The sequence below is a fragment of the Podarcis melisellensis genome, assembly GCF_964234715.1.
Source record: "Podarcis melisellensis genome assembly, chromosome: 14".
In the NCBI taxonomy this organism is placed as follows: domain Eukaryota; kingdom Metazoa; phylum Chordata; class Lepidosauria; order Squamata; family Lacertidae; genus Podarcis; species Podarcis melisellensis.
This window is the reverse complement of record NC_138546.1, coordinates 34,412,247-34,435,557: the sequence shown is the minus strand read 5'-3', so window position 1 is coordinate 34,435,557 and position 23,311 is coordinate 34,412,247. Positions and strand designations below refer to the sequence as shown.

The window sequence follows — 23,311 nt, the reverse complement described above, 5'->3', positions numbered from 1 at the left end:
TCTGGAGTTCAGTCTTGAAGCTCATTTCAGTCCCTGAACTGGTTTGGGGGTTTGCATAGTGTCTAACTAGGGGTTAGCCCCTAATTAAACATGCAGTGGGGGGCGGGGGCGGGCGAGAAGATGCAGGCAGGCAATCCTGTTGCATCTCCTTCTTCCTCCTTGCTGTCGGTGTGAGCCCAGCATTTGACAATGCCAGGTTACTCCATGTGGACCTGGTCAGGGTCATCCAGGGCCACCTCAACCCTCTCTGGTCAAATTCCAGGTTGACCCAAATGGGCCCAATTCAGTTTGAGATCTGGGATTCGCTCAGAGCCATTGCACAGCCCTAGACAGCACAACAATGTGATACAAAGAAGAAGTGGGCACTTGGATTTTGGGCAGTTGTGCAGAATAGGAACTCTCTGTGGGTGCAGCTTTTCACCCTGCTGCACCACTATGGCATGACAAATTGCAGCAGGCGAAATTCATTCCCCTCTGCAACTGGTAAAGGTCTGTACAGAAATCCAATCTCCTTCTATAGCTCGGCACCCTATGCAGATAGCATTGGATTTTATTTAGGTTCAGCAACAAAAATGTCAAAGGGCTTAAGGGAAAGCATGCATTTATTTCATAATAAATGAAAAATTAAACCAAATGGGGCCCATTTGTTACAACATGAATGCAGTGAGTTTTCATTTTCATTATCCTGCTCATATCCATTTGTCGTTCCTTTGGGAGTGGGGGCTTACCTTTCTCCAGGGGCAGCAGCTAATGTTATTTACTTCCCCAAATCCAAACCTTTACTGCTTAGCCAAAGGCCATTGCCAGTCATTCAATAGAGCAATAAAAAAAGTGGGACACCGCTCAAAAATATGATTAAATCATAAACTAATAGCACAATCAATTTGCAATTATTTATATTCCCAGAATGCCTGGGATGCTGTGTCGTTCTAAGATATTCCATGAGGGAGGGGAGGAGATATAGGCCGAAGAGGCTGCCTTTGTGATGACTGCAATTTCCCTGTATATTTATTTATTTAGAACATGGGTGGCTAACCTGTGGCCTTCTGGAAGTTGCTGAGCTGCAACTCCCATCAGCCCTGATTCTTGGCCATGCTAGTTGGGACTGATGGGAGATCTGGTCTTCCAGGTGGTATTGGTCACCATCTCCCTGATTGTTAGGGCTTCTGGCCACTGTGCTTGGCAAGCCCATTCATTGGATGGCCATCAGTCATAGATGCTTTAGCTGAGATTCCTGTATTGCAGGGGGTTGGACTAGATGACCCTTCGGTCCCTTCCAACTCTGAGGTTCTATGATTCTATGATCAGCTGGCTGTCGGCATCAAAACCACAACAACCAGCCGATTGCCACAGCTTGCATCAAGTGCTGTGGATGGAAGCTTTGTCTACACCGTGCAATCAATGGTGTAGCATGTGGGGGGCACAGGAGTGGTTGCCCTGGGCACAAAATTGTTAGGGGTGTGAAATTTCAACAGCTGGCACATCTGCACACATCTGTCACCAGGCTCCATTGAAAACGGCTTCTTCATGCAAACCAGGAAGTGGCATTTCCAGACAATGGAACGACTCTTCTCTTCTTACCTCTGCTGCTGCAATCTCCTGGGTGATGCAGATGCCATTAGGCAGTTGAATGTCATGTGTACTGTGTCCCTTTACCTCCCTTCCCCATTTACATGGCCCTGGGCTCTGGCAACCCACGCTACACCACCACATGTAATACACCATGGAGGGATTCTGCATGTGTTCAAGTTGTACATGCCTGGAGTCCACACAAAGCCAATCAATGGCTTCCATTCTAAAAATAAAATAAAATCATGTATTGAAAGCAAGACAAACTGCCAACACAAAAAGCTTCCAAAAACTCTCCCTGTTAAGCAAATAGTTTTCATTTTGTTTTGCTACATAGAACACAGCCTGTGAAAAAACTGTGCACTGACTAGGGGGATTGTACCGCTAAACCTCACCTTTTCTGCAGAGGAGCTAGAAATTGCCTTTCTCTCAATGAGGACGTGCGTGTGTGTGGTATTTTATTATTAACTTTATATCTCAACCTTTCATCCAAGGAGCTGAAAGTGACGGACATTCTTCCGCCTCTCCTTTTTAAGCTCACAGCAACCCTGTGAAGCAGGTTAGGCTGAGAGATGCTGGTTCGCCCAAGGTTGCCCAGTAATCTTCCTGGTTCAGTGAGGATTTGAACCTTGGTCTCTGAGGTCCTAGTGCAACACTGTAACCACTACTCCACAATGGCTCTCTCTTTTTCTATTCAAGTTCTTTTGTATTCAGATTTTATACAGTAACGAATTACTTATTATGAGTATTTTTGTGCATAAAATAGTTTTGTGCATAATCATCAATCACCACCATCATTGTTTGCCTAGCGACATCCACATTAGCATCTTTTCAGCACCAGAGGAGAACCTTTTTGATTTCCTCAAGCTTTTAATGATAGATTTTAGTGCATTTTAAGATATTTAGCAGTTCTGATTCCTTCCCTTTGCTAAGTTTTTGGCTTGACTTGATCTTATGCTGCTCTTGTTGTGCTGATTTTTGCTGATGACTAGATATTATACCCATCTCGAGTCTAGTTTATTTTGATTGCACTTTGCAATTTTCGATGTTCCGCCAGGCATCCTGGAGGCTTAGCCGGGTGCCATAGGAATGTCATAACACAACAAGTATTATAGGAATGTAGGAAGCTGCTGTATGCCCAGTCAGGGCAATGGTCCATCTAGCTGAGTACTAGCAGAGGCTCTCTGGGGACATGTCCCACCCTACCTGTGGATGTCAAGCATTGAGCATGCAACTTTCTGCATGCAAAGCATGATCCACTTCCATGCATCCCTCCCCTACAAAACCAGATGTGGGGTGCTAAATGGTTTTGAAACAGCCATGCTACTTCTGCCTGCTCTCAATAGGATCGTGGCCAGCTGTCTTATACTGAGTCAGACCACTGACCACAAACAGAATGCTGCAGCAAGGCTCCTCACGGGGTCCCTGCCATGGGAGCATATTCACCCAGTGCTTTACCAGTTGCACTGGCTCTCAGTGGAGTATAAGGTCAGATTCAAGGTGCTGGTTTTGACCTTTAAAGCTCTTTGTGGCTTAGGGGCCTCGTATTTATGGGACCACCTCTTCTGGTATGTCCTGCAGAGGACCTTAAGGTCCATGAATAACCATAGTTTAGAGGTCCCGGGCCCTAAGGATGTCAGACTATCCTCCACCAGGGCCAGGGCCTTTTCAGTGATGGCTCCGACCTGGTGGAATGCTCTGTCCCAGGAGACTAGGGCCCTTCAGGATTTAACCTCCTTTCACTGGGCCTGTAAGACAGAACTATTCCGCCTGGTCTTTAATTTGAATTCAGCCTGATCTTTTATTTCCCTTCTCTTCCCTCCCCCTCCCCTTTTATGAAGATTACCTGCTCTAAGACTCCACAGCTAATTCTCCCCTGGCCTCCTAGCTGGCCCAAGTAGGACTAATTCAGCCAGCTAGCTCCAGTGACTATCTAATGCTTATTAGATGGATTTCCCCCAAATTGATTTCTGAACTTTGAATTTTATTGTTATTCATGTTTTTATACTGTATTTTATGTTGCTTTTACAATTAAGTGTTTTTAATTTGTTGCTAGCCGCCCTGAGCCCGGTTTTTTAACCGGGAATGGCAGGGTATAAATAAAAATTATTATTATTATTATTATTACTATTATTGGCATCAGCTCCTAGGGGCCCAGCTCTCCCTCCCAATATTTTGGGGGGCAATCCCCCCAAAGTTCAAAAATATATCGGGACAGAGGATGCCAAGTGCAGAGCTGAGCATGGTGTGGCTTCAGTAGCTGGCTCCTGCTGCTGCTGTAGAGGCGAAGGAGAGGGGAAGCAGCCTCTGGCAGTGATAGTGGCAGCAGCAGGAAGAGGCAGCTGGGTGCCAGAGGGGAGGAGCCACTGGCCATTGAAGCTGCACTGCCTCTGCATTTGACTCCACCCCTGGCTCCTCCCACATGTTCAACATCATGTGCATGACATCTCCCTCTCAGGTTGGCACCTCTCATCTAGTTCAGTGTTGTCTACACTGACTGGCAGTGACTCTCCAGGGTTTCAGGAAGCCCTACCTGGATCTCAGGAGTTGGAGCTGGGTCATTCAAAGAATAACACTCTGCCACTGAGCTACAGCCCTTCCTTACATCCTACACAAAAGGGGGCGGTGACTTGATACCGAAGGCCCGCTATTGGCTTCCGGTCTTGACTGATTGCTGCCCAGATGATGTCACCGTTTCCACTCCCCCGCTCCCTTGCGAAACCACTTTCATTTACTTAGGGGAACCCGCCTCTGACTTTGAGAAGTGTAGCTATATATGCTGGACAAATAGGTGTAATTTTTTAAGCAAATAGCTTATTGATTTCCCACTCAGTTTCTCCGAAATGTTCTTCCCAGCACAGGGGCGGGTTTGCCTTTCTTCCACCCTGTCTTTCCCCACAGGACTCATTTTACATTCTGGCAGGTATCATTTGTAGCAGAGCAAGCTGGGCCTGGGAGCAGTTTCAGAATGCAGCTGGGTTCGTTTCTCACTCCCCTTCTCTGCATTCTAATGGAAGCGAGCACCCCAAACTTCTCCTTTGAAACAGACCCATGAAGTCATATTTGCACCCAAGGCAGAAAATCCAAATGGTATCTTCCAGTAACAGGCATTTGATCACATTCAACAAAATGTCACTGATAATTTGCTGGCCTTTAACATAACCTGTCACCTGAGTCAGATGCTTCTGCCTACCTCACAGTGAATTTAAACTTTCTGTTCTATGTTTCAGCAATTATAAATTAAGACCATTGTCATGTTCTGCCCTGATCAGGGCCGGATTTAGGTTTGATGAGGCCCTAAGCTACTGAAGGTAATGGGGCCCTTTATATGTCCAGCTGTCCTTGGTCGACAACAAATTGTTGCTGTTTTTTGTGTTGAATATATGCTATATGGTAATTTATGGACCTAATAGGTATCTAAAGTCATTTGCACATGCAGAATGTAGGCACCCTATATATAGAAATGAGCAAACCAGTGATATTTTAGGGAGCAGGCTAGCAGGTGAGGCCCATTACTTACATCATAGGAGCCTACACAATACAAAACACTGTTGCTGTATGTAGGTTTTATCTCACTTGTTTTTTATCTTATATTTTGGAAATGTACATCCAGGGTTTTTTCCCCTTTAATTTTTTGGGGGGCCCCCAAGAGAGTGGGGCCCTAAGCTATAGCTTGTTTAGCTTATACGTAAATCCAGCCCTGGGCCTGATGCTGGCTCCTGTTGAAAAAGCAGGCTGACCACCCACTGCTGGGCCACAGACAACTCCCAATAAGGAACTTGCTTCGACAAAGGTTGGGAGAAGTCAGAAGTCTTTTAACCACTGACTTGAAACTGTCTCTTTCAGGCTCCACCCCCTTGTGGAGAACCTCAGAGCCTTAAAATGGGCAAGACTCCAACCTGAAGGAACTCCATTCCACAGCCTTGCTCCTGGTGAGGAGTGGTGAAAGGCATCTGGATCAGGGAGAGTTGCCAGGGAGGGTTTGCCTTCATAGGCCCTGGTGGCCTGCGAGGTTTCCCTGTGGCTTCCTATTCAACAACCTCAGATGCTACAATTTCCCTATGTTCAGCCCTCAGCCCTCATAATGCCCTGGCACCTCCATTTGGTGCCTCAGCAGCCTCATACTTTATCTGGATCCCTAGTAGATTCAGGGGTCCTGGCAACTACAGCTGCATTGCAAAGAGTTTATTTTTAAATAAAAAACAAGCACATCCATAACTGAGCCCTGCCAATGCACCCATGCTGGTGTTTTTACTTAATTAATTAATCAATCAGTTAATATATTTATGCCCCACTTTTTAATGCCAAGGATCTATAGCAGCTTCTAAACTTCACGCAACTCCTCCCCCCCCCCCCGCACAAATAAATAAATCCCTTTTGCAAGGTTGGGCAGTAGAACAGCTTTCTATCAGATATCTCTGCGTAGTACTCTTAGCTCACTCAAACAGGTGCCAGATACAAAAATAACAAATAAAAAATGAATTTCATAAGCCGGCACACCAAGCAATTGACACCAGATTCCAGGAGAAAATACTCAGCAATTTGGCAGAGCAGTCCCAGAGCTTTCCCCTCAGAGACGATGCTGTTTGCGATAACGAGCGGAGTCATTTGCATAAGCCCAAGGAAGACAACAGGTCTGTGTTCCTCCTCGGCACAATTCAGCACGGCTGCTGACAGCATTTGTCCATTGGCAGGAGGAGCTGTTGTTTCTGAGAGTGAGTAAGATAAGACGTGGGTAGGTTTATTCAGTTCGGCAGCCCGACAGCGTCATGCGGGAGGAATTGCAAAGGGAACCACAAACATGCAATGGGATTTGAAGCAAGAGAAGATCCTTGATCAAGTAGCTGAGCATCTGCTTTGCATGCAGAAGGCCCCAGGTACTATTTCTGACATCTCCAGGTAGGGCTGGGAGACAGCCCCGTCTCAAACCTTTGACAGCCTCTGCCAGCCAGTGTAGGTAATCCTGAGCTAGATGGACTAATGGTCTGACTCAGTATAAGGCAGTTTCCTGTGTTCTTTTTTGGGGAGGGGGTGTAGCTCAGTGGTAGAGCATCTTGCATGCAGATGGTCCAAAGTTCAGTTCCTAAGATCTCCAGGTAGGGATGGGAAAGACCTCTCTTCTGAAACCCTGGAGAGACTCTGCTAGTTAGTGTAGCCCAGCAATGGCCCCAGCCCTCTGGCTAACCATTGGAAAATCTACCCTGGCCCCACACCCCACTGCCTAGATCCAGCACTAGCTCCGGTGTTTAGGATTTGTGACTAAATCCACTATTTTCCTGACTCTCACTGGTAGATGCAGTAGTCAGACTCCCAACTAGCTTCTTGTCAAAGGCATTCATGTGTAGGTCACTATGATACATAAGTCAGGTTGCAAAGGATACAGGTCAACAAGTGCCACAGAGCTAAGCACAAGCTGAGATGTTCCAACATTTGACACATCCTCCTTTTGAAGAGCTAGGAGGGCACAGTCATTTGTGTGGCTGGTGTCCCATGCCACTGGGCTGGGCAAGCAAACAAACAGGCAGGCATTCCTCTGGGCAGGCTGGGTTTGTGGAGCCTGTTTTCTGCTGTGCAACTGTCTCCACAGCCATGGTTACAGAGACAGAGCTGGCATGGCTTGCTCATCATTTGATTTATTTCCAGACACCTCCCCAAAGAGGAAAATCTCTTCACTGACTGGAGGCGGTTCCAGAGTCATGTCAGTCTGCTGTGATGTGGTGCTCAGGGTGTCTGATGGCACTGAGGTGGGCTTCTCTCCTGACAATTCACTTAGCCCCCTCCTCAGGATCTGGATCACTGCCTCCCAACCTGCCGGGTCCCCCAGCTCCACATTCTCTTCTCGTTCTTCCTCCCTCTCTCTCTCCAATCCCACCAAGATATCTCCACAGGACTCATGACAACCAGGGAGGCTGCTTGTGGCAGAGATTGGCCATGCTCCACACTCACTTGGATACACTACTTAGACTCTTGGCTCAAGGAAACCTCAACACTTCATTTAAGAATGCTTTCTCATCATTAGTTCCAAATTAGCTCCAAATGCAGGATGTTGTTGTTGTTTAGTTGTTTAGTCGTTTAGTCGTGTCCAACTCTTCATGACCCCATGGACCAGAGCACGCCAGGTACTCCTGTCTTCCACTGCCTCCCTCAGTTTGGTCAAACCCATGCTGGTAACTTCAAGAACACTATCCAACCATCTTGTCCCTCTGTCGTCCCCTTCTCCTTGTGCCCTCCATCTTTCCCAACATCAGGGTCAGAATTCATAACATACTTCCAAGTTTCATGAATACAGTGGTACCTTGGTTTACAAACTTAATCTGTTCTGAAAGTCCGTTCTTAAACCAAAGCATTCTTAAACTTCCCATAGCAGCAGGGGACTCAATTTACAAATGGAACACACTCAGCAGGAAGCGGAACATGTTCTCCTTCCAAGGCAAAGTTCACAAACCAAAACCCCTACTTCTGGGTTTGCAGCGTTCTTAATCCTAGTTGTTCATAAACTAAGCTATTCTTAAACCAAGGTACCACTGTAGGTGATAGCTAGGACCTTGTCTCAACACCTGCCCTGCCCACTTACTTTACTTTTAAAGAGCAGGGTGGGGCCAGTCATGGTTCTTGTCCCAGGTGAGAAGACTGACCTTGGAAACGTGTGCTCCAATGGATGAGGGGATTACCAATGCAGATGGTGATGCGTCCTTGGTGGTGGGACCTGAATCCTAGTCCCCCTTCCTCCTCTGGTTCCACTAGCTCCCTTCCTCCTCCTAGTCCCTCTTCCTCCTCTGGTTCCACTAGCTCTGCTGTCTGCTTGCCTCTTCAGGTATCACAGAAATTTCCCTCTCCAGAGGAGGAGTGGACACTAAGCCACATGCTTCTCCATCCCCTTCTTTAACATCCAACATTTACAGGGCGAAGACCTCTCCCAGTTCATTTTTTGGCTCTCCCCATCTCCAGCCTTGGGGTCCTCCTCTGACAAATCCTGCCAACTCCTCCCTGATTTTGTTGGTGCCGTGGGACCCAGGACAGGGACTCTATGACCATGTCTCATTGTTCTGCATCCCCTCCAAGTTGAGTTGGCCAATGTCCTCCTTCACTGTGGTTGACTCCACTGATGCATGCCACTCTTGGCAGCAGACCTGAATCAAGAATGTGTTTCAGTGCTTTGGAGCAAGTAGCTGCATAAGGGCTTCAGTTGTTTAGGTAGGACTCTGCAACTGTCTTATAATTTTTGATTTCATTGCTCTGCTTTGCTTATGAGTTCCCCAGAGTTGAGCTGGGTAATCACACAGCACTCCCTATAAATTGATTTTATCCCTCTCGCCATTTGGCACAAACACTTTTTATTTGTTTTTTTCTGAGTTCCCATAATCATGATTCTCCCCCCCCCCCATTTTTGCACAAATCCTTCCAGTTAGGGCTCTCTCTGAACTAGCACTAATTGAAGTTGATAATACACAAAGTGGAAAATGATGTACCCACAAAATGGGGCTGTGTGCAGCTCCTCGTCTCCAACCAGAACCCCTCTTTTGGAATCTCGGATTGCCCCTGAACTGGTCCAACCTGGGGGACACCTGACCTGGTGCCAGACACAGAATCATTGGAGGATGAACCAGACATCCCACAGGTCAAGAACCCTGAGCCCTCTGAATCCAGTGCTGAGGATCCCCTTGAGGGGCCATCTGAACTGATACCTGACATGGACCTGTCAGAGCAGGAGGTAAAGCAGCCCCCACTAAATCCTCGAGATGGCTGGTGCCAGAATCTTCAAGTCCAGACTAAATAGTGGTGACACCTTATGTGCTTAGGGACTCAGAATAACTGGTCTACTCATGAACAATCCTTGATACCTTCTCACTGCTGTGGTTAAGGTGTGGTTTAGGAGACCAGAGTATATAAGGCCTTTCACTTGAACCTTCCATTTGATGGAAGCAGGACAAGTTTCTGGTTCCTTGGACATTCTTCTAGCTTTCTCCTCATTGATGAGCTCACTGTAATGGTGGCTTTGGATTGTTTCCTGACATTGTTGCTGGATCTTTTTTTTTTTTTTTTAATTCAACATACTTGATCTTGGCTTGTTGAGCATTAAACTTGAAACTTGATTTTCCGTGTCCTGTGTGTTTTGAGAAAGGGCTTTATCCTCTCTGGACTGAGCCCCTTGTCTCCAAGCATGACCCTGGTCTAGGTGCTGTTAGAGAGACTTCACTGTAGGGTGGTCTGATGCAAAGAAGAAGAAGAAGAAGAAGACTTTAATCACCACTGTGTGTAAGAGGTTCAGCAGTTGTAAAGAATGGGATACTGGAATGTGGGTTAAGAAAGTGTGACTGAACAGCACAGCTGGGATGGAAACATTGATGTCCTACCTCTGGGATTTTGCTAATATCTTCCATCACTCATTAGACACTTGCTTTGAGCTGTCTAGCTAAAATAAATCAAATGAATGAATGAGGTGGGCAGGTTGAATGCATGAAGCCTTCTTCTATGGAGTCAGACCATTGGGTCATCAAGTCCAATGCTGCCTGTGCTGCCCTTAAGTAGCCCTACCAGGACTTGGGCAGAGATCTTTTCAAACCCTGGAACCTGAGATCCTTTCAATGGGATACAAGGTTTAACAATGGTTCTTCTGCATGCAACACATGTCCTCTGCCCCCAGCCTATAGTCCCTCCCTGCAAAGTGTCAACAGGGTCAGAGCCCCAAGGGCAGGCCGGAGCAAATAATCAGCCAGCTGGGGGCCAGAGGCAAGTGGCATAGGCTAAGGCAGGCCAAAAGGTCAGGCTATGCAGGCCACAGTTAATGAGCAGATGGGTCAAAGGGGAGTGGGGGGGTCTGAGGCAGGCAGATGATTCAGTCCAGCCAAGAAGATTGCACATACAGACACTGCCTTGACATTTGGGGGTTGCTAAAGAATGGCTCAGCAGGGAAGCTTTTAATAGGCCCAGTTGCACTGGCGGCAAGACCTTGTTCAGTCCAGACAGAAAGGCTTCTGTAATTCCCCAAACTGTAACGCTAAGGGACAACTAACAACACGAAGGCCTTATCTGCACTATACATTAGTATCATGCCACTTTAAACAGCCATGGCTTCCCCCAAAGAATCCTGGGAGCTGTTGCTTGTGAAGGGTGCTGAAAGTTGTCAGGACTGCCCCTATTCCCCACCCAGAGCTACAATTCCCAGAGTGGTTTAACAATCAAGCTCTTGTGATTGTTGAACCACTCTGGGAATTGTACCTGTAGTTCTGTGAGGGGACTAGAGGGTCTCCTAACAACTCTCAGCACCCTTCACAAACTACAGTACTCAGGGTTCTAGCGGGGAAGCCACGACTATTTACAGTGGCATGCTATTGGCCAGCTCTTCTCAGAAGGAAGATGTGCATATAGTTGGTTTTACAGAGTTCCATTGGTTCCTTTGGTCACCTGACTCAGTACTATGACACTGCTGGCATCTGCTATCCCCAACTGATTGCGTCCAAGGGAATGTGGCCCTCATGAGAGAGGTTGCACACTCTTGCCTTAGTGTCTTAGAAGATTGTTGTGAAGACTAGCCAGAGTCTACAGAGGTTTTGCTATCACTTATGCTGCTGACTTAATACCAGCAGGGGAGAATCAAGAGTGCCTATCACTGCTGGATAAAGTCTGAATGAGCTCTGGGTATGTAAAAACCAAAACAAAACTGGACAAAGAAGAAACACTGAGGTAGATTGAATCTGTATTTCTTCACCATGACACACACCTTTGCCCTGCTGCATTTTGCGAAACCCCAGATTTTGGGAGAGGAAGTGACAGATTTATTACCTTAGAATAACAGGGCTGGGTTTTTGTTTTTTTCTTCCCAAAGCATCAGTATGCCAGTGTATGTTTTCCCTGCATCCAAACGCCCTGCAAAAAAGAAAGAAAAATCATTAACCATCACGTTAATGTGTAGGATCTAATCTCTCCCTGTGCGAAGATGACAGCAGCTTCGGTGCTCGATGGCATAATTGTGTTGTGATCTGGCGTGCCAAGTTCCCCAAACTTCCACTTGACACATTAAGAAGTGATGCTGTGAAAGAGGTAGGGAGGGAGAGAGAGGGAGGGAGAGGAAGCCCCTTCCAGTTCTGCGGGGCTCTTCCCCATGGCATATGGGGTCCATCTCCAGCTCGCTATTGGAGCCAAGAGGAATCAGGCACTTTAAAGGGAGAACAAAATGATAGCAAATGACAAACGATAATCTCCGGCCTTCCCAAGCCAGCAAGGGGCTGGTTGCCTAGGGGATGGGAAAGCGCAGCTGCAGAAGCCCCCCAAAAGCCATGGTGCAACTCCCATCACTGTTCAGTGTGGCTTCTGTGCCAACATCTGAGCCACCCCCTGGACCCTTGTGTGGTTTGAGGCGCAGATCTGGCATGCGAGAGGCAATGAATGTCCTGCCAGTGTGTCTGTAATAAACAAATCAATAATTAAGAGAGGATACACATTAGCCTTGAAACAGGGTCCAGATGGAAGTTTATTTTGGACCTTATGAGGAACATGGGGAATCCGGGTACATTCAGGAGCAGTGTTGGACAGGAGGGTGTTTCCATATGGGGCACATAAAGGCACCTCTGCAAGCAGGGATGTCAGAGAATTTGATCAGAAATGAAAATGTTGGTCCAAGATCGCAAAAGGGGAAGCGCTCACAATTGTTTCTGTGAGTCTGCAAATGTTATGTAAATGATTGTTGTTGTTGTTGTTGTTGTTGTTGTTGTTGTTGTTTTGCATTGTCTTTGATGTTCCGCTTCCATGCAATGCACTCAAGTTTATTGTGTAATGAATTATGTAATTAATTGCTTTCATTTCTGCCGTAGTGTATATTGAGATGGAAAAAGTAGGTTTTAGCAGAAGCCGAACTGCAGCAGAATGGAAATAGTGCTGATTGAGAAGAAGAAGAAGAAGAAGAAGAAGAAGAAGAAGAAGAAGAAGAAGAAGAAGAAGAAGAAGAAGAAGAAGAAGAAGAAAGAATGGCTGTTACTTGCTTAGGTCTCTACCTGCAAGTGAGCTTAACAGTGAAGTCCTGAACATACTTCCTCGAGAGTAAACTTCATTGAGTTTAGTGGAATCTACTTTCTAGGTGAGAAAGTGGCTTAGCTAGTCCTCCAGATATTTTTGGCTCCTATCAGCCCTAGCCAGCATGACCAATTGACAGGGATGATAGGGTTATAGTACCACAACCTCTGGAGGGCCACATCCCTGGTGTAAATGGACAACACAGAGCATCATCATGTTGATGACATGGACAAGCTTGGCTATCAGCACATGCAAAACAAGGGCAGTATGTGGTGAATACTGTTGTTGCCCAAGTTCAAGACCAGCATGATCCAGAAGTCTTCACGGTCCTTCAAGGTGAGGGAGATCTAGTGGCCCTTGAGGCACAGAAAGAGCCTAGGTCACATTAGCACTGAAAGCACTGTGATACCACTATAAACAGTCATGGCTTCCCCCAAAGAATCCTGGGAGCTGTAGTTTGCCAACGGTGCCGAGTGTTGTCAGAATACTTTTAATCCCCTCCCAGAGCTACACTTTCCAGAGTTCCCCAGGAAGAGGAATTGACTATTAAACTATTTTAGATCCTGCCAGAAGCATTTATGTCCACGTGTGATCCATGAACCTATCAGTGACCTGGACACAGAGTTGAAGTGGTTCCAGATGGGGAATCAGGTGAGGGTCAGGGCTGATTGCTGACTGCTGGTAGGCCATTGCAATGGGAGGCCATTGCACCCGAGACTGTTGGCTGAGGCTCCCATAGGAAGCTTCCAGACCACCAGGATCTATAGAGTCAGAGACAAGACCTTCAAAGGAACCTCCCCCTGAACCCTAGGAACCAGATGCCTCCCACTGCCCATCAGTGGGAGGGAAGCTACAGAATGGAGGAGTGCCTGTATTCAGGTCTGAGGGTTGACCCTTTAAGACTCTGAAGATCTCCATAAGGGGATGGAGCCTAGACTAGGCAGCCTGGAGACAGAGGCTTAAAAGGCTTCAGCCTGCTCCCAACCTTTGTTGGAGCAAGTTCTTTACTTGGATATATCTGTGTTCTGGTAACCTTTGACCAGCCTTGCCTCTTTCTCCATGGGATCTAGCATCAGACCTGAACACAACAGCCTGTGCATTAAGCAGGAAGCATGGGGAGCTCAGTGCTAGCGGTGATGCTGGCATCATTCCATGGACAGAGGCCAGTGCAGACTAGCAGGATTGGGTGGAGGGAGGAAGTTCTCCTCCCAATCCACACATACCCAGCCTGGCACAAAGGGAGCTCGGGCTACAGTTCCTAACAAGCGTGTTCAACTCAGCGCACCATCAAACATCTGAGACTCTGGTAGCCATGAAGAAACTTGTCTAGCTTGATCAAAATCCATATTAATCAATGACTTTAATTAGGATCTTTGGTCTTCATGCCCCTTTCTTCCTTCTCTTTCTCGTTACTAATTGCTAATAGGATGTTTGCAGGAGTATTTTGACCTTATAATTCGTGAGTTGGATTGTTTTGTTTGTAAGCTTAGTTGAGAATTCTATTTATATTTCTTTCTTTCTTGATTTAATTGAGGTCCTTAGGACCAGACATTTGCTTTATTTGCCACAATTCTTTGTAATTATAGTTTAATTGTAAGAGATAATTTTATACCTTATTTTCATTGTCATTGCCATTTTTTTTTTACAACGTCTTAGGAAAGCACTAAAAACTTCTAATTAGTCTGATTTGTGACTGGAGGAATTTGAGGTGAAACAGACACACTGTACGGTGGGGTATATGCACTCTGAACCTAAAATGGGAAGCATTCAAGGAGCCCATAGTTTTCCCTGTAACCATTTCCAGTAGGGATGAATCAAATTGGGCTTATTCAGAGGGATCTGGATCTTGGCTAAATAGGGCTGTAACTGGATGATAAGACCCTTCCCCTAATTGCTTTCGGCATGGATCTGGGTCAAGATGGGGATTGCCATCCTGGGTGGCACAGGGCAGATAGTCCTGATCCAGGGGTCACAGAAAGGGGCCATACAGTGGATTGGGAGGACAGGCTGTACAGCAGGGTTTCCGAAACTTGGGTCTCCAGCTGTTGTTGGACTACGACTCCCATCATCCCTAGCTAGCAGGACCAGCTGTCAGGGATGATGGGAATTGTAGTCTAAAACAGCTGGATACCCAAGATTGGGAAACCCTGCTGTACACAGTCCTAGTTTCCATTTGCTGGTCAGAAGGACCTCAAAGGCCAGTCACAGACTATTGGCTCTTCTAGATGGGATTAACAGTGGCCTAATTTATAAAGGTTTTATAAGGATTACTGAACTCCTAGGGGGACATATGCGAGTAGATGGGTGCGTGTATGCATCACTTCAGAAGGTCCTTGGTTGAATCTCTGGCATCTTCCGTTAAAAGCAGGAATGAGGGTACATGTGGTTTTCTGGATGATGCTGAACTACAACTCCTGTCAACCCCACCAACATGCACTTACTTAAAAGGATGGTGGAAATTGTAGTTCAGCAACTCTGGAGAGCCACATGTGGGATATTTACTTCCGTCAAACCCAACAATTTCTGTTTGGCAAATTAGGCACACAAAGGGGCTGAGGCTCAAAGAGCTTTCCTGTAAACTTGCTAAACGGAATTCTGTGATATCACTTCCCTATTTGTCTCCTGACAGGAAATGATGTATGCTCCTCGCTGCCTGGGTGCATCCTCTTTTCCATCATGCCTGCAACATGAGAACACCTGTAATTCTGGGCTCAAGATCAGACTCCATTTTAAAGCTAGACTTAGTATGTCTTTGTAACTCAATTAGCATTTTAAGCCTGCCTGCACCAAGCTTCTGTATCTGTTACTCTTCAAGACCTATACTGAGTAAATGTTATTTTTTACTTTTAGAGGGGGAGTAAAGGGGGTAATACGGGACATGGGTGGTGCTGTGGTCTAAACCACTGAGCTTAGGGCTTGCCGATCAGAAGGTCGGTGATTCGAATCCCCGTGACGGGGTGAGCGCCCGTTGCTCAGTCCCTGCTCCTGCCAACCTAGCAGTTCAAAAGCACGTCAAAGTGCAAGTAGATAAATAGCGGGAAGGTAAACAGCATTTCCATGCGCTGCTCTGGTTGGCCAGAAGTGACTTAGTCATGCTGGCCACATGACCCGTAAGCTGTACACCAGCTTCCTTGGCCAGTAAAGTGAGATGAGCGCTGCACCCCAGAGTCGTCCATGACTGGACCTAACGGTCAGGGGTCCCTTTACCTTTAAAGGGGGTAATACCAGGAAAATCCAGTCTGCCTTAAAGCATCCTGGACTATTAATACTAAAATACTAATACTTATCTAAGCTTTCTCTTTAAGCTGCAAAAGGATGGCACTCTGCTGAAATCATAAACGTGAGGAAGGAAGGATATTATCTAATGAATATATCTTCTCCTAGCATCTAATCAAATCCCAACAACAAATTTCCCATTCCAGGCTAAAAGGATCATGTAGCAAGTGAAAGGAAAGGCTCTACGTGAGCACTGCCAGTCAGAGTAGACAGTACTGAGCTAGTTGGGCCAATAGTCATTATTTACTTACCTCCAAGCAAAGGTATCCTTCATCCCCAAGTAATCCTTCAGAAGTAAAGAAGGATGCATTCTCAAGAGTACTGTATGAAAGTCAATACCCCCTAACACAGTCCAATAATCCTTTCTAAACCAAATGAGGATCTTTCAGAAGGGGGACCCGCCTAATTTTACAGTGGTTTTTTTTTTGCAAAGTGCCCCCAAGTAAGTAAGATCTTATATGAACTGGATTTTTGTTTGGTTTTGAACCTCTTGGTGGACGGAGGAATCTCATCTTTGCAAAAAGGGACTGGTAGATCAAGGGGAAAGAGGTCATTTATACACCATGGACAGCAACATTCCTAAAAGGCAAGTGCTGTCCCTTTAAAATGGCCATCTTCCAGACAAAGTGTGCCCAAACTGCTGATTTCCAGTTATCCAGTGTTCATAACCAGCCGGTCCTATGATCCAAACAGGTTCCCAGTTCAACTTCCTGCAACTCCCAGCTTGAGAAGTTGCACTGGGGAGAATTAAGAACGGTTACACACTTTGAAGGGCACTGAAGCTGAAACTGAAAGCTGTTCCTACCACCCTGCTTTTGCGCATCTGATGGGGCATTCTGGGAACAAGATGCAGGACTAGATGGGCTTTTGGTCTGATCCAGCAAGGGGTGCCATTCTTAAGAAACCAGAGGCTGATACCAACCTGCCCGAGGTCACTTGGTGATTGTTACAACCAAGAGATCCAAACCTCTTCTCTTCGATCCATGTCCACTACACCTAGGCATATTGGCTCATAATTATGTGTCACAAAGAGCTCTTTAGATACTACCACACTGGCATCTAGGAGGACCTGGCTTCAATGGTAGGCAAGGAAAAGGAAAGGTGGTCCAAATCAGGATAATAAAGGGCAAAAATGAGAACAGGATACCAATCTGGGTTGTCGCTTGCTTATAGGTATGAAATCTCCTCTTCATGGTGCCCCAGGAGAAAATATCCAAGGACGCTGCTGCAAAATTATACTGGATTGACTGATAGCGGTTCAATTATTGTGGCTTCCCCAAAAGAATCCTGGGAGTTGTAGTTCAGTGAGGGTGCTGAAAAGTCTATGTTACGGCATGGAGGAGAGGGAACCAGTGACCCTCCCAATGATGTTTGCTTCCCAACTCCCATCAGCCTGGCTGGCATGGCCAAGGAGCCGTAGTTCAGCAACACTGCGGAAGGTCTGTAACTTAGTGGCATGACATGTGCTGTGCATGCAGAAGATATTGAGTTCAGTTCCTGGCATCTCCAGATAGGACTTGGAGAGAAGCCTGGCTGAAATCCTGGAGAGCTGCTGGCCGCCAATGTAGGCAATACAGAACTAGATGGACATAGACAGATTCCTCTGTTCCTATCTGGATGATCATAGATTCTTGCCATTAGAGAATCTTCTCCTGTTCAGAGGTCTGTAGTCCCTAGACACTCTAGGGAGAGGAAAGAACTGGGAAATCAATTTGAGGCACACTCTTGTCTTTCGGCTTGCTGGGAAAAGGGGTCAGTACAAAGAAAGCAGCAGTTGGACCAGTTTCTCCTGCTCTTGCTTTCCTGTCTTCTAAGGTCATCCTGAGCATCTGCTGGGACCTAATTGGGAGCCGGGTACAAGCTTTGCTGCCTCCAGCTGCCCCCAGCTGCTTGCAGATTAACCCCGTCTGGTCCCCATCTCCCTAATTTGGCAATGCAGTTCCCGAGAGTGACAGATATCAGCTTTTCCTCCCCTTCCCACCCACACCCTCTTTCCGAGTCTCTCGGGTAAGGCTGATCTGTTTGCGAAAGTCAGTCTCGTTGCAACACGTGGGCACCTTCTCCCAACACACTTGGGGAGAAGGGGGGGGAAGCAGGCACCACATCAAAAGCTGCCTTCGAGCTACTCCGAGAGATAATGGGGAGGAGGGAAGGAAGGGGTAAAAATATGGAGTTCTGCTGTCAGCACTGTTTCCTTTTGATGCATGTGTGAGCTGAACAGCTTAGAAAAGCAAGGGGGGTGAGCAGACTCCGGTGGGGACCGTGAGGACTTGGATTCTGCTGAGATCTTGTGTCTACCCCCTTTTGTGATGCTTTGAGCAGTAGTGGAGACCTTCCACCCAACAGACCTTGTTATTAGGCCCACCACTTCTCTTCATCTGGCATGTGAGGTTTTTTTTGCCAAGCCGTGTCCACCTGCCTTACCCCTGATGTCAGATATGGATGGTAGCAGCTGGTGCCCATTGAGGACTGATAGGACAGAAGACTGGGAGGCTGACACTAGATGAAGCCAGAGTCAATGACCTCCCCATCCTCTTACTTACAATCAGACAGAGGGGGGTTGGCTGAGGGCAGGCCAAGGTTGTGGGGCTCATTTGCCCCAGTGGGAGTGGGGCAGGGAAAGATAGAGATTAGATGAAATGGTCTTTGCAGGTACCACAAAACACCGCTGTTATTTGAAGTGTTATTTGAAATTCACAAAACCTTCTCCAGAGCATCAAGCCATGTTCTTCTGTAGAACGGTTTAGGAACAGGGTCCCATCCTGAAAAGTGGAATTTCTCAGATCACCATGCCTGCTCATTTCATTTCTTCTATAGGGTCCTCCTATTGTTTCCCTCCATTGCAATAGTTTCTGCATCTGTTCCATGTGCACAGGTAAGCACACCTTACCAGAGGCCCGATGGAGAAAAGCGGGGCTCCTTCAATGTGCACACAGCTGCAGGTTGTGCTGGGCCAGCCATTGTACCTTTGCAACCGAGAGACGAAACCTTCTATGCTTTGGAGGGAAATTGAAAATTCCCCTTAGCAGGAACCCATTACTAGGGATCTGGGGATTTAGGCTGCTGTCTCAGAGGTGTTTGCAATGAGCTCTGGTGGGAACCGCAGCAACTTTATCAATTCATTATAGAGGAATTGAAAACCTCTGCATATAGATTTACACTCCATTATCATGCTAACTCAGACATAAGCCCTACTTTTTCTGAGGCAGGGAACATCCCAGCTACAGCCTGGGGATTGAATTAGAACAGATCAGGCAGGAATGACATTGGGAAACATGGCAAACTATGTGTGTGTGTTCAGGCTCCATCATTCTAGCCCAACTATAGCCAGAGCTGTGTGCAATCTATGTCTGTTAAAAATTAAATTAAAAGATCTTCTGAAATACTAGCAATAAGATAAACCAGATTCTGCAACAAGACTAGCAGTTTGCATCCCTCCTATTTTGCACAATGTATTCTGCAATGTTTTATTGTTTTGTTAGGTTTATTCTGCTTCTACAGTCACAGGGCTGTGTTAGTAGATAGAAAGGGCACTGAAGTCCTAACCCACAGTAACCTAGCCAGTGTGGTGTAGTGGTTAGAGTGTCAGACTAGGACCTGGAAGACCAGGGTTCGAATCCCCAATCAGCCATGAAGTTCACTCACTTCCGGGTTTTGATCATTCATGAGCCAATTTGTTCAGGAGCCAAGGCGTTCGAGATCCAAGGTATGACTGTAATCACAAATAAAATAGGCAGAAGATGCAAAACAATTTTAAAACATCGCTATGCACTTCCCCCTTCTCCAAAAGTCTGGGCAAAGAACTGCATCTTTATCTGTCATCTGAATGAAAATAACAGAGATGCACTTTGAAATGTGGGCAAGGGTTTGTCTCCAGTTCCACTCCTACTCAGAGTATACCCATTAAAATTAAAGTTAATCACAATGGACTTCAATGAGCCTACTATGAGGATGAATAGCATTGGATCCAGCCCAAGGTATCTCCCCCCTCCCCCATTTAAGAGAAGGCACTGAAAAGCACTGAAGTGTATGCAAAATGCATAAATTTAAATGTGGGCTTTTTGTGTGTTCCTTCAAATCACCTGCACGAAAGAAGATTTAACAGACCTATAACTGAGCACCTGCAAAACTGAGATGGTGCAGAATTAAACTGTTCAACTCGTCCCACGTTTCTGCTACGGCAGTGCTCAGCTTATGCTGTTTGTTTGTGGATGTAAATTATGGGGAACTGATTCAGATTATCCTTCCCAGACAACAGGAAAGTATCATTGTCCCATTGGTGCTTCATGCTGTTTGCAGGCTGATATGGATGGGGCACCAAGACTGTATCTTGGCAAGAGGCAAGACCAAAAATTGTTGCCTCCAGCCAGCATAATACATCTTCCCAGGATGCAAGAGGGAAATGTATGTGAAGGCTGAGTACATTTCCTTCCTTTGACTTCTTTCAGAGCGCTGCAGCAGAGGAGCCATAGATCAGCGGTGAAGCACCTGTGAAGCAAGTGTAACATCCCAGCTTCAATCCCAGGCATCTTCCATCAAGAGGACCTTTCAAAACAGATGGGGGACCCTTTTTGGCTCCACAGGCCAGATCCTTATCAGGATCAACCTTGTGGGCCAAATTTGACTGGTGGGCGAGGTCACAAGATGCCATTATTACATTGCATGATTAACAAGTGGTTGGATTGCCCATCTGTCAAATGCATGGCTTTGCAGGTCTCCGCCTTGCTCCTCCTTTAAGCTCCTGATTTTAAAAGTACAAAAGGGGAGTGCAGGGAAACATGCAAATGCTCCAGTTTCAGCCTGAAAAGGGAGAACGGGAACTGTCTTACAGCCTTTTGCAAAAGTGCTGTTTGACGCAGCCAAGGAGGGGGTGGGGGTTGCATCAAACAGCCCTTTTGAGAAGCATTTTAAAGTTTAAAATGCTTTGCCCAAGAGTCGTTGTCATATGACTAAAATTTCTGGATCCCCCCCCTTAAAAGAATTTCAGAAACTTTTTCTAACCCCTGCAGAAGAAGAAGGCCACCATGCAGAATTTTCTCCAAATATCTGCTGCCACACAGAGGCACAATGTCCTGGAATGACACAATCAGGGTGCAGACATGTGAGCAGAAGTTTCAGAATGTGGAAGTCAGCATGCCAAATGCTATTTTGATATAGATTAGTAGCCCCCCCCCCCATGGCTTCTATGCCTTCAACAGACAGATATTCAGGAAATGCAAATTTTCCCATTGATGGGAAATGCAGTGATCAGGAAGCTACAACCACTGGATTTCTGCCTGCATTGCCATTAGAGCCCAGGTATTTCAGAAGCCCGATTTCAAAATGTACATTCTTTTGCAATTCAGAAATCTCATTTTCACATGAAGGTGTGACACATTAACACATTTGGGTTGTCACATGACATCTTGCTGACAAAATATTAAAGTTTTGGAATCTCGAGCTACAGTAGATGCTGGCAAAGTTGTCAAATCAAGTTTGCAAATGAAGGAGGCGTTTATGTGCCACCCAAAATAGACAAGAGGTGGGAAAGGGAAGCTAATGGTGGAGAGGGAACATTCTCCACCCCCTCTTCCAGAATAGTAGAATTTGGAGTCACCCGTTGGGACTGAGAAAAGGAAGTACCTTCCAGGCTGCAAGCCCAGGCACACTTACTTGGGGGTAAGTTCCACTGAACTCAGTGAAGCATACTTACAGAATAAGCATGCTTATATTTCTGCTTCAGAAAACACTCTCTATTTGCTTACATAGCATCAGAATAAAGGAAGTTGTCAGTGCTTAAGGAACTACCTATTTGCCCTGAGTGCTCACTGGAAGGACAGATCGTGAAGCTGAGGCTCCAATACTTTGGCCACCTCATGAGAAGAGAAGATTCCCTGGAAAAGACCCTGATGTTGGGAAAGATTGAGGGCACAAGGAGAAGGGGACAACAGAGGACGAGATGGTTGGACAGTGTTCTCGAAGCTACAAACATGAGTCTGACCAAACTGCGGGAGGCAGTGGAAGACAGGAGTGCCTGGCGTGCTCTGGTCCATAGAGTCATGAAGAATTGGACACGTCTAAATGACTAAACAACAACAATTTGTTTTTTGGGCACAATTCAAAGTGTTGCTATTGACCTTTCAAGATCTAAGAAATCTTGAGTCCAGGATACTTGAAGGACCACTATTTTCCCCAAGAGCCTGCCCAACCAGGCTTTGCTCAGGCCCTGCCCTAAGTGGCAACATGAAGCATGGCCTCCTTATTTGTAGTGTCTTAGAATCATAGAGTTGTGGAGCTGGAAGGGATCATGAGGATCATATAGACCAACCCACTACAATGCAAGAATATTTCACCCAACGTGGGGCTCGAGCTCACAACCCTGAGATTAAGAATCTCATGCTCTACCAACTGAGCTATTCTCGAGACTATTAAAAAGTCTTTGGATCGCCCTGCATTTGACCATCTGCCAGACTACTAATCTCATACTACAATAAGGTAAAGACTTTGGGTGGGATCCAGAGTCCTGCTAGTTGAACTTAGGTCCCACTGAAATCAATGAGACAAGTTAGTTATGATGTGACTAAGTCCTATTGAATTCAATGGAGCTATTCCCAGATAAGTGGCGCTAAGACTGGAGCCTTCACTAGGATCCACTGATCAACAACAACAAACCTGTAATCCCATTCCAGAGCAGGTCTTCTCAGTCAAAAATGTACCTGACCCACAGGACCTCAACTTTGACCGGCCTTCAGTTTAACTGTCCAGTTACCATTTTCTCCAAAAGAGTTGCACGGATTTGGCTAATGATTTTCTCTAGTTTTTAATTTTAATGGCAATTAACTTTGTTGCTGTTTTAGAAGCTGGCTGCCACTGGTGTCTTTGATAGCCTTTTATCAAAGGCTGGCACCCAGGAAGGCTGCAGAGTGCAGACCACAAGTGAGGCAATTTGCAGAAAAAAAGAAAGAACCCTCATAAACACCCCCTCTACCACCTCAAGAAGTAAAGTAAAGTAAGCAACTCAAAAACTCTGCACTTCAGCCATGAGAAATCTGCCCAAACTTTGTCTTCCTTTTGATAATTTTCAAATGCAATTTCTTCATTAATTACCATTCATTAATGGTAAAACAACAACAACAACAACCAGGAGAAATGTTCAGCACAGCACTAATTTTAAACAGTATGTGTGAAATAAATTGAAGAAGCAAATATATCAGATGTATATCAGTTTGGAGCCTTGAGGTGCTGGATAGTGATCCTGCCCCACTGCCTTAAGTCTAGAGCAGCACAACTCTATGTCATAAGAAAGAAACTGTTTCAAACGAAGAAAGGAAACTTTGAATCCAAAGCATCCATCAATAGTGGAGGAGGCTGCCCACTCGTGTCTCAGCATGACTCACTGCTCTGCCCTTCTCAACGCCTTCTGATCATCCTTGGCTGAGTCTGCAGGTCACTCTGTCACATCTCGGTGGTGGGTGTG

The 23,311-nt window shown here is 46.1% G+C and overlaps 1 long non-coding RNA gene across 1 annotated transcript; it reads right to left on the bottom strand.

The window, feature by feature from the left end:
• Nucleotides 1-8,452: 8,452 nt before the first annotated feature.
• Nucleotides 8,453-16,791, bottom strand: LOC309356958. Its single transcript, XR_014162962.1, has 4 exons — nt 16,621-16,791; nt 11,353-11,436; nt 9,625-9,777; nt 8,453-8,699 (listed from the first exon to the last, which is right to left on the bottom strand). It is a non-coding gene; the product is annotated as an uncharacterized lncRNA (long non-coding RNA).
• Nucleotides 16,792-23,311: the final 6,520 nt, after the last annotated feature.